The 11,892-nt window shown below is 33.9% G+C and overlaps 1 pseudogene; it reads left to right on the top strand.

Annotated features, from left to right (window-relative positions):
• The first annotated feature begins 5,540 nt into the window (after positions 1-5,540).
• LOC145076294 (lysophospholipid acyltransferase LPEAT1-like) lies at positions 5,541-11,682 on the top strand (annotated as a pseudogene).
• The last annotated feature ends 210 nt before the right edge of the window (positions 11,683-11,892 follow it).

Consider the following 11,892-nt stretch of genomic DNA (forward strand, 5'->3'; position numbering starts at 1 on the left):
CTTTTCCCAATCGTGAGGGATAAAGAAAAAAGAGCTTCATCATCAATTTTTCAGGATCTAGTAAAAATAAAAAGTAGATCGATTAGTGAAGAAGTTAGACAATTTTATTTTGACTGATAACCAACACTTGCAATTTGAAAAAGAAAAGTTCATATAAACGAATGACGCACGTGAGGAAAAAGTTCATGTAAAAAGTGAAACATGACTAGGAAAAAATATGTGCACAAAGAGAGGCAATTACAAAAATAGTCAATCCCTTAATTACTTATTAATTTTAGCTAAATATTATCACTTAGCTCAAAATAGCCTTTAAAGCCGTAGGAGATTAATGATTTTTGATTTCTACGATCAACATAGTGTTGACTACTCTTAAGACAATGAACTAGGGATGTTATTCGGGTCGGAACTGAATCGAACCGACCCGAACCCGAATAAACCGAAAACCGAATAAGGGTAATTGTATGAACCGAAAACCGAACCAAATAAGCAATACGGGTTCGGTTCGGTTCGGTTATTATTCGGTTCGGTTCGGTTCCAACCCGAATAACCCAAATAACATGTACAAGATGATTAAGGAGCCGAATAACCCGAATAACCCAAATAACCCTAATAACATTTACAATGTGATTATAAATATTGTATTTTGTATGACTTTTGTAGCTTTTGATAAACACGAATAACACGGATTAACTATTCTTGATATATAAAATGTAAAATCCAACCACCACAATCTTAAGATATAGTTATTAAGCAACATATTAAACACTAAACATTAAACATCCGAAACACCTAAAAAAAACTATCTATAAGTATATAAGTTAAACATTAAACATTACGTGAGTATTTTGGGTAACGATTGATAGAACATAAGACCGAATAAGCAATCGTGTAGATGAAAAAAAATGTGACTTTTCATATTTGGTTCGGTTCATTTGGACCGAATAAGCCCTTATTCGGGTAACCCGGACCGAATAACCCGAAAACTGAATCGAATTGCTTATTCGGGTCTAATTCAGTTCGGTTCGGTTCGGTTTTCGGTTCGGTTCGGGTTTTTGGGCCAAATTCTCATCCCTACAATGAACTATTGTTTGGTGGATCCTCTACTCTTTTGAGGCCCGTCATCCCACAATATATAAAATTGTAATTTTCATTTCTAGTCATTTTGCGGATGTTTGAAGACTAGGAAAACTCTCTAAGTGGAACCTTAAAAAAAACAACCAAGTTTGTCTCCGAATCTTGATATATATTTTTTTGTTTTTCTTGTTTTGGAGGAGATTTAATAGATACGTTTTTTATTGGAAAACAAAACAAAACAAAACAAAACAAAACCAAACCATAAGTTCATAATAAACCTACAGTGTACAAGTCGTCAATGCACAAAACATGCATTAATTGCCAACCGTAAAACCTACGGTTTTCGTAATTATTTTTTTGTAGCTCATATACAATGTAATATAACTATAATGTGGTAATTTTGTTACAAAAAAACATAGGTATTTCGATGAAATAATAGACCATTTTAGATCTATTATTTGAGATACAGTTGACCATTTTAAGATCTATAGTTTCATATTGAATTATAAAAAAAATCTTTATGTACTAAAGTCGATAGATTATTTTAATTACCTACGATTTTGATGATTATTTTAGGCTAAGTCCTAATTTTTGGTTAAAAAAAGAAAAGTTATTAAGGAATTTGACTATATTAAAAATTACCTCCACAAAAAAGCACATAATGTTAAAGTATTTAAAATCTACATCACACTAACTGATCCAATGTTAATTAGGTGAAAGGAATTTTTTTATTAACACTAATGTATCCCACACACCAATCTAATCTTTTTTGTTAACCTAAAATTTGAATGTAGGGGTGCAAACGAGCCGTGTCGAGTCTGTGCCTGGCCAGGCTCGGCTAGGGCTCGTTTAAGTTATATGAGGTTCGAGCTCAAGCTCGGCTCGATTCGAGCTTTCTTTTACTGAGCTCGGCTTCAGCTCGTAAAGAGTTATACAAGCTCGGCTCGGGCTGGGGCTCGGCTCGTTTTTATTGAGCGTGCCTAAATAAGCTTAAGCTCGGCTCGAGCTCGTTAAAAAACTCGTTTACTAATACCCAAAATTCATAATTCCCCTAATATGTTTTTGTTTTAATATATATAAATAATATTATATAAAGGCTCGTTTAGGCTTGCGAGCCTAATCGAGCTTTGTGAAATAGGCTTGAGCTCGAGCTCATTTAATATACGAGCTTAATATTAAGCTCGAACTCGTTTAAAATCGGTTTCGAGTCGAACTTTTAACAATCCGATCTCGAGTAGCTCGCGAGTAGCTTGGTTCGTTTGCACCCCTATTTGAATGGTAGCCTATTTTGTCTTTGTGTTTCTAAGACAATCTTTTTCTAAAAAAAATAAAAAAAATTATAAAATATATTTGCCGTCAAAGTTTAGATTTCCAAAAAACAAATATAAAAAACTATAAAATATATTAGTATAAATATACATGTCAAATTACATAAAAAAAAAAAATAAAAACACATTCACAAAAAAAAGACTCAAAATTAAATACATCAATATCACCAAAAATACTCAATACACTGATTTCTTTCTCTTTCTCTCTTAACTTGCACTATATATTTATCATACACCAAATACACACATCACAAACACTTATTTGAAATGGTAAAGATACATAATTTGAAATGAAAAGAGGAAGAGGGAGAGAGAGGTGGTGGGTCGTTAGCTAGGATGGTCATCCGATGGCGGCGAAAACTTGGTGGCTTCAGTGAGACACACCTCTAGAGGCTGCCGAGAGAGAATGAGGGAAGAGAGGTGGTGATTCGGTAGTTAGGGTGGTCCGACGGCGAGGCCTTGGTGGTTGCGGTGATCCAGCGACCTGGCAGCCATCCTAACAAGAGTGAGAGACACCTTTTTTGGATTGTAGGATGTCAAAAGAAAATTAGGGTTTTATGTATTTATATAAGGAAATGGGTGTAATTGGTTTTGGGGCTAAATCAATAGGCTACTTAATTTTGCTGGACATATTTGATTTAAAAAGAAAAGCTATGTTGATAATGAAAAAGGTAATAAGCAAAATCAATCTACATAATAATCTCCCTATCTTTCTATTCTAATAAATAAATATGTTTTTTTCTATTGACAAGTGTCATAATATTAGAATTTCTCATTAATATTATATGTCACCTATTATACCACTTGTCAACTTATTAATTATCCATTTCAAAATTTAAATTTCTTACTCTAATTATATTAAATTAATAATTGATTCTCCATTTTAAATTTTTTTCACTTTAATTATATTAAATTAATAACATTAGATTAAAAAATAAAGTAAAACCAATGCAGATTACAATGTGATACAACTTCACGTATTTATTTAACTCAATGATTATAATTTTATATAACTAAAAAATATCTCTTAAGTAATAATTTATTTAAAATAATTGATTAATAATTTTAACTTTTTAATATGAAAGTTTAATTAATTTTATAGTTGTGGTTCTCACAGGTTATAAACTAGCGAGATAGATATATACGTGCTAATTATACATTATATACTTAATGGACGACACATCAATGAGAAATAAACTAGTTCAATTTTTTAAAATAATTTATACTTGAAAGAAAACCTTATTTTTTTTTTTTATTTTTATTTCATTAGCTTTCTATTTCTTAATTAAATAAAAATCTTATATATAACATGATAAATAGATCATTGTTATTAAATAATAAATGCAATAGAAAGTACAACTAATTTCGTCACTATTGTTCAAAATAGTTGAAGACGCTAAGGTGGTGTTTGTTTTTTATTAAAAACCTCTTCAAACCACTTTGAGTTGTGCGACACAGCACACGCGCAACACTTTCTTTCCCGTAGCTGTTTTTTTTCGCAAACTTCGAAATTAAAAACCTCTTCCCATCCTCTGCTTGGGACAACACTTGAAAAATGCTTCTACCCTCTTCTAACATAAACCTAAAAAAAGGGACCGACCTCCCATTCATTCCAGGAAATCGATCACAAGAGAGGCTCTCGTCTCCTACCTCCCGTCGACCACACTACTGCTCTCAGCCCAGCCCCCACCGGCGCCTCTCCTTCCGGCAGTCCCTCATCGCAGGTATGTTGTTGTTCTTCTTTTTATTCGTTTTTTGCTGCTGAAGGCAGCGATTCTGCTTAGGTATTTTCAATATTTCGATTTTGTTGGTGGGTTTACTTCATCGTGCATGCTTCATATTAATTGTTTGCTTTTTGTTGTTGAATCTTTGTTCTTGCTTAATCTTGATGCTAACTTTATCAAATAGTTAATGATGTTGTTTCTATCTTGATTAATGATAAGTTTTTGCTGCAATGTCTTTGGTTTGTGCTTAAAGTGTCACATATTTTTGCTTAATTATCATGAAATATCGTAAAATTGTTGCTGAATTATCACTAATTATTGCTTAAATGTCACAAATTGTTTCTGAATTGTCACAAATTGTTGCTATAATGTCATAAATTGTTGCTGAAATGTCATGAAATACTGTCCAAATGTCATAAAATGTTGCTGAAGTGTCATAATTGTTGCTGAAATATGAATAATCTTTGTTGAAATTGGTTATTTTCATCAATACAAGTTGTACTTATGCTGAAAGTTGTTGGCATAAGGTTATGTATGCTAAAGTAAGTATTCCATATGTTTTTTTATTAGCAATAGCAGATAAACATACATGGACCAACGAGCAAACAAAATTCTTATTGAACACTTGTATTGAAGAAGTACAAACTATGGGTAGAAAAAGTTTGAGTTTGCACAAACACTCATGGAACAAATTAGGAACAACCATTAAGGAAAAGTTTGGTGTGGATTTGAGTCAAAGACAATTGAAAAACGCTTATGACAACCTTAAAACAAATACACGGGATGGTTATATTTGAAAAACAAAACTGACAACCTTTACAATCCTCAAACAAACACTTTTAGCTTAACAAATGAGGAGTGAGAGGACTTTAAAAAGGTGTATATATATATATATATATATATATATATATATATATATATATATATATCCTCTAATCTAATAAATAAGTAGATTTTTGCCACGTGTCATTCTCCAAGCCCCTTCTCAATCGATTTTTCCCGCTCAAAATACCAAAGTGATTTTCCTAAATTCCCTTTGCTTCAACTATAATATATTGACGTTTGAATTGATATACAAAATTATCGGCAATCAGTTTCGAATTCGATAGCAACATATCAGGAATTTCATAGCAACAAATAAGGATTCTTAATCACCAATTCTTAAAGGTAGATTTTCTCTTAAACCCTAATTCTTTTTCTCGCTGTTTTCTTTCAATCAATTCAAATTTTCAAATCAACAGCCTGAGATGGATGATTTTATCGACTTTAGGACTGGATGTTTAGGAATCATTAATGCGGCAATAACCCTAGCTTCAATGGATTATTCCGGCAAGCTCAATCATCGTAGAGATAGAATTGTCGAGCGATTTAACAACAATGGAAGAAAAAAATAGGACTGGATGTTTGGGAATCAATGGGCAAGCTTCCTCCGGTTGGCCTTATAAGGTTGGTTTTAATCACATACATATAACACTTCAATGGAAGAAAAAAAAATTAAAAGAAAAAACAGGCTCTAAATAAAAATGGTTTCGTTTCGTTCTTTATCCCAGTTTTCATTTCTTATCTATTATAAAATATCCCTTCAATGCTGATTTTTCGTTTTCAATTCTCCTTATTTTTTTTTTTAAAAATTGATAAGCAAGGAAAGATTTGAGTATCTAACTTCTTTTAAGACCATTTATCCATTTTTTTGTGAATGAAGATAAAATTCAGCCAAATCTACTTTCATAGATTAGAAAGACACTTTTGAAGTTGTTTTCTAGCTTCTTGTATTATTCCTATATAGTTTATAAATATGTTATCCATTGCCATATAATTACAATTTTTTGTTTTTTCAGCAAGTGTCTTGGTTGTGTGTCACACCCCAAAACCGGAACGGCGGAAACGTTCTGGGGTGGATGACGTCATGTCAAGTATCACAACACATGCATTATAGTAATCAAAGTACAACAAAACATTGCATTAATAGTAATAGTTTTACATGGTTTACATTTCAGTACAACAAGGTAATATAAGCAAATATAATAAGAACAACATGGTACTAAGCTATCTTCATCAACAGCTCCGGGAATGTACCTGTCTAATGCTGACCTGAGAATACAAGTTATTTGAAAAGCGAGTATCAGCATTTTTACAAATACTGGTGAGTTCATAAGTATTTAGTGGCATTTTATTCGAATAACTTTGTAAAAAGTAGTAGTTTAAGAATTTACAGCGTATTAGAGTTCTTTCCAGAAAATCCTATATTTTCTTTAATGAAAGCAGCCTTCTACCAAGACTGAACGGAGTTAATGTGGTAAAAAGTAGTTTTCCCTTAAACGCTATCATTATCAAAATACAAAATTTGACTATTAAAGAAAGCAGGAGAAATCAGGGAAAATAACATATGCCTCAGCAGGGAACACTGCTGACTAAGGCAAAAGGAATCATAGACTCCAGGAAAGTATCAAATGAACGACACGCCTGGCTCAGTCTAACAAGGGAGACACAGACCCCAGACGATACCAAAGGAAAGGTACATCTAGTAAGGTCTAAAACAGAGAATACAGACCGCAGACAATATCAAATGAAAGATACAACTTGCAAGGTCAAAGACAGTGTGACTCTGAAAATGAGTTTCCAGCATACAGTGTAAATTGCTGGTGAAATACCGTTACCTTAAAGCCATGAATTATAAGTTAACCCGGGATACTCGTAACCATACTGACTAGAGTACCAGACGCCCTACAAGCGTCTATGACATTTGTCACCCGTTGGCTTGGTAGGCCGGGACTGTAGCTAGCAGTCTGGGTGTGGGGGTGTCAATCCCGTGTAGATCTATACACACAATGTCCGCTCTCCCTACAAGAGACTCTGGTTACCAACTAGATGACGGAGAAGGCCGTGTCCCGAAGATGTATCCCAAATAGTGGGTAGTGACTTCCAAATAGTGGGTAGTGAACTAGAGGTAGAGACTCATAACTGAACTGACTAGAGTAAACCTATACGTCTATGCTCGTATACATGATATATAACTAATGAATCAAACGACCTTCGGACGGACATCCGATCCCACCAGACCACATCTCAACGAAGAAAAGGAAATAGGGTGGACAAGCCTTCCTAAGTCCTTCAATCATTATTTATATGCATCTATACAAGCACATACATACATCTAACTATGTGTGAGTGTTTAACAAGTAGAAGTGATTCTTGAGTGGAAGCGACCATGGTGAAGTAGGAGTGTCTAACGAGTGAAGTAAGAGCGATCACAAGTGAAGTAGGAGTGTCTATCAAGTGAAATAGGAGCGTCAAACAAGTATAAGCGTATCACGAAGTAGAAGTGACAACAAGTGAAGTAGGAGCGTATCGAGTATAAGTGAAGTAGAAGCGGTATCAAGTATAAGTGAAGTAGAAGAGCATCACTAAGTAAGAGTGTAAACAAGTATAAGCGTTTAACTAAGTAGAAGTATCCACTAAGTAAAAGTATAACAAGACGGTGGTATATAACGAGTGGGGTATCAAAACATGGAAGAAAACTTTATACTTAAGAAAATCACGACTGGGTATTCCTTTGTAAAATAAGTTTGAAAACCTTTAGAATTCCTTTGGAAAACCTTTCATAAATCAGTTTTAAATGAAACTTTGATAAAACAATATAAGTAAGAGATTCGAACAAGTGAAAACATTTTAGAAAACCATTTATAGTGTCAAAACTAGGTGAGACAGTTAATAGTGTGGTAAATCCTTGTGCATGCGGGTTATCAATCACATATGATTGATATGATAACTGGCATGTTTAACTTGTATTCCCCCCCTATAAAACATGTAAAAACATTTAAAAGGTTCATTCAGGGGTATGAACTCACCTGGTGTAAGTGGATCCGACGAAGGTGCCGGTTGGGTGCTCGGTGTCAAGTAAGGACTTGGACACACTTAGAGACCTATTTAACATATGATAACATATGTTCACATACAATTAGTATATTTAATACTAATCAAATAAGTATACGCACCCTAAAGAGTGGAAAACACTTTGGTTAAGTGTTTGGGGTGTCCCGGGTAACATTTAAGGGCTAGAATGGCTTAGGAATGGAGTTTATTCTCCGAGAGTAAACTCTATACTTAGTGTTTACGGCCCTGGGACAACTCCCATGAGTTTACGGCCGTAAACTCATGGTGAGGGTGTTCTAGGATGCTAAAATGTCTCATATCAATTGTGGGATTTTCCTAGGTCCAAATATAAAAGGTGTGAATGGATTTATGGCATCATTTGGACCATTTAAGGAGTTTACGGCCCTAAGCAAGGGAGCTTACGGCCGTAAGCTCCTATACACTCTTTCTTTTGGTGTTTTAAGGGCTTAAGTGGTAGAGGGTAAATTCCTAAGCATTTTTCCAAGTCAAATGGGGAGTTTAGGGCACCAAATAACCCCTTTGTAGGAGTTTACGGCCCAGGTACCCTTCCATGAGGGGTTTACGGCCGTGAACTCCTTATGGAGTTGTTTTAATTGCATTTAAGGACCCTAGCTTGTTGTTGGTCGTTTCTAGAATTTTATCCAAGACCATAGGTGTGTTTAAGGGCATTTTTAACACACAAATATGAGTTTACTCCCCATGAAGAGGAGTTTACGGCCCAAGGATATTCTTGGGCAGTAAACTCATGTTTACTCTTCAAAATGCTAGTTCAAGGTGTTCTAAGTCCGATTCCATAAGCCTACAAGTCATATCCAAGCCTTAGGGACAATTTGGAGGGGTTTTGGGGCTTAAAAACCTCATTAAATGGTGTTCACGGTCCAAGAGTGTTCTTGGGCTGTAAACACATCCTTTTGTCCCTATTTTATGATTTAAACACGAATTTGCATGCTAAATAGGCTATACAACAAGTTAGGATAGTTTACCTACTCGTTTGGGGCTCGAAACGGACGATTTTTGGCTCAGGAAAAATTGTAGAGAGAGAGTTTAGAGAGAGAGTAAAAAGGTTGAAATGGAGTTTACTCTCCCTTATATAGGGGTTGGAGTTGGAGCTTAGCGGAAATCTACTCGATACTGCCGTTATACGGGGCTTTTGGTCGCACCCGATTTAGTGGTCGTAATAATAAAATCTAACTTTTTCCAAATAAATGGAAATGGGTAATACGTTTTTTTATTTATCTTATCACGACTTAACGACATATAAATATAAATAAGTAAAACATTTATTTATTTTACGACCTCAAATTAACGGAACTTTTATAAAATGGAATATTCCGTTAACGGTAATGGGGTAATGTGACGGAATAAACTTTGGGTTGTCACATTGTGTATATGTTTAGCAGGAGTAAAAATCATCGAATACAAAGGGCGTTTCAGGTATATTTAAATGTTTGATGTTTCTTTATCAAATGTGCTGATTGCTGTATATTTATTGGGATTTCATGATGCCATATAATATTGTAACACATCCATATATATATATATATATATATATATATATATATATATATATATATATATATATATATATATATAACAAAACCATCTTTATAATGTGCTCTCTTTTTCTACATTTTCTCTTAAATGTAATTTCTGTTTATTATTTTTTTTAACTTTGTTACTTGCAGCTATGGTGAACGAGAGAATTCAGGAAGCCCACGAAAATACATCTGCACCCATGATGATGCTTTTTCCAGGTTATTATTTTATATATGTCATTATTGTTTCTCATTTTCAAATTTATATCAAGTAAAAGGTGTATAATTTCTTCGGTATATCTGAAGAGTGTAGGATTTTTTGATTCGTATATTAGCTGCAAATTATTAATTTTTGATCCCACCCACTTGTATCTAATTTAGTTTATTTATCTTTGTTTTTGTTTATACAGAAGGGACAACTACAAATGGGGATTATATACTTCCATTTAAAATTGGTGCATTTTTGGCAAAAGCTCCTGTTCTTCCTATTATTTTGAAATATCCTTATTAATGATTTAGCCCTGCATGTGATTCCATATCTGGGGTGAGTGTTTAAACTTAAATGCTGATCTGTCTTCTAAAAGGGCGTTTTGGTCCGTAAAATGTTTTGGAAGGAATTGGAATTGGGTGTGTGTTTGGTTTGGGATTGAATTCAAGATTCCATTCCATGGCCTGCTTGTTTGCCAATTGGACAAAATTCAATTCCATAAGAATCCTTCCAATATACCTTTTTTTTATATATATTAAATTACCAAAATACCCTTGTAAGCAGAAGAAGTTTGCTTTTTCAATTCTAGGGTTAAAATGGTGTATTTGATTAGTTTTAACAATGAGAAAATGCATGGAATGTTGAAATCTATTGATGAAGGGAGTTTGGGATTGGAATGGAATTGAATTCCAATTTATTTGTTGATTCCGTTTTTCAGGTTCGGCATGTGATTCTGCTATTATGTCAATTTGTGAATTAGATCGATGTCAGTAACTCGGTTGCCAGTTTATTACCCCTCACAAGAAGAGAAGGACAATCCTAAATTATATGCCGAAAATGTTCGCAGATTAATGGCTCGTGAGGTATATGTATATTCTTTTATTTTCATTTTCATTTTCAATTTATAATGATAATAATAACAATATTTATTATTATTGTTATGGTTTGGCAGGGTAATTTAATAATGTTAGATATTGGTTTGGTAGAGAAACGAGTATACCATGCGGCTCTCAATGGTAGGCTAACTGTTTTGCTTGAGAAATACGATTGCTTGATTGATTCAATACAGCCTTCCCTCCAAAACCCACCATAACTTAGTTCGCCTTGTTTAAGTTGTACAGTTTGAAAAAACACTACAATCACTAAATTAAATTAAAAAACTGTTTACATTTTATTATTGAATTTCCTACCAATGACGGATTACAATTCCTTTGTAATCAAATTTTCTCATATTCAAATTTCCATTCCTCCCGGAAACATTTTGCGATTCATTCCATCAAATGGATTTGAATATTGTTGCTTTTTTTTTATTGCAAACCACTTATTATGTATTAGTTTTGCTATTTTAATTTGGCAATCCGTGTATCACACGGGTTTTAACCTAGTATATATATACACATACACACATATTAATATGTATTTTGTTTATATAGTTGCCATTTATTCTTATACTACTTTTGTTACATTGATTGGGTTTAGGGACATCCGAAAGCCGCTTCTTTGAAAACTGTTCCATTGTTGTTTCCAGAGCTTTGTGCATAACTCTTTGATGGAAATAGTGCCTCTGGTAATCTCAGCTATGCCACATCCCAAACACCATCGGGACATGGATCATAGTCTTTCCTTGTCGCACCACTACAGCTTATGGACACCTTTCTATTAACATAGACGATGATGATTTCTTTTCCAATCATACTACTCAACCACCACCTTCTGTTGCTTCACCTTCTGGTAACCCCAACAAAAGAGCTAAACCCTCAACTCCTGGACCTCGAGCTGCTAGTGCCTCACCTAAGCCACCTTCTAGTGCCTCCCCTAAAGCTTCTATTACTGCTGATGATTTAGAATTGGAGACACAGAAAGCTCTACGACATTTGACTAAAGGGCCAACAATTTCCCAATGTTTAAAGAAGCTATAGTTACTCGAGTTAAGCCCAGTAGACCCTCTACGATTTGTTGTTTATCATATTTTTGGAGGGGCCATGAATATGAGAGAGATGTGGGTAAATTTGCCTAATGATCCACATATATTAAGAGGATGGATCGAGATGACAGCTACAAGTTTAGGAGTATTGAATGATGGAAAGATTGTTCGTTAAGTTTAAATATTTGAATTTTTTAGGTTTTAA

Source organism: Lactuca serriola, chromosome 9 (genome assembly GCF_051521515.1).
Source record: "Lactuca serriola cultivar US96UC23 chromosome 9, Lser_US96UC23_V15, whole genome shotgun sequence".
Classification (NCBI taxonomy): Eukaryota; Viridiplantae; Streptophyta; class Magnoliopsida; order Asterales; family Asteraceae; genus Lactuca; species Lactuca serriola.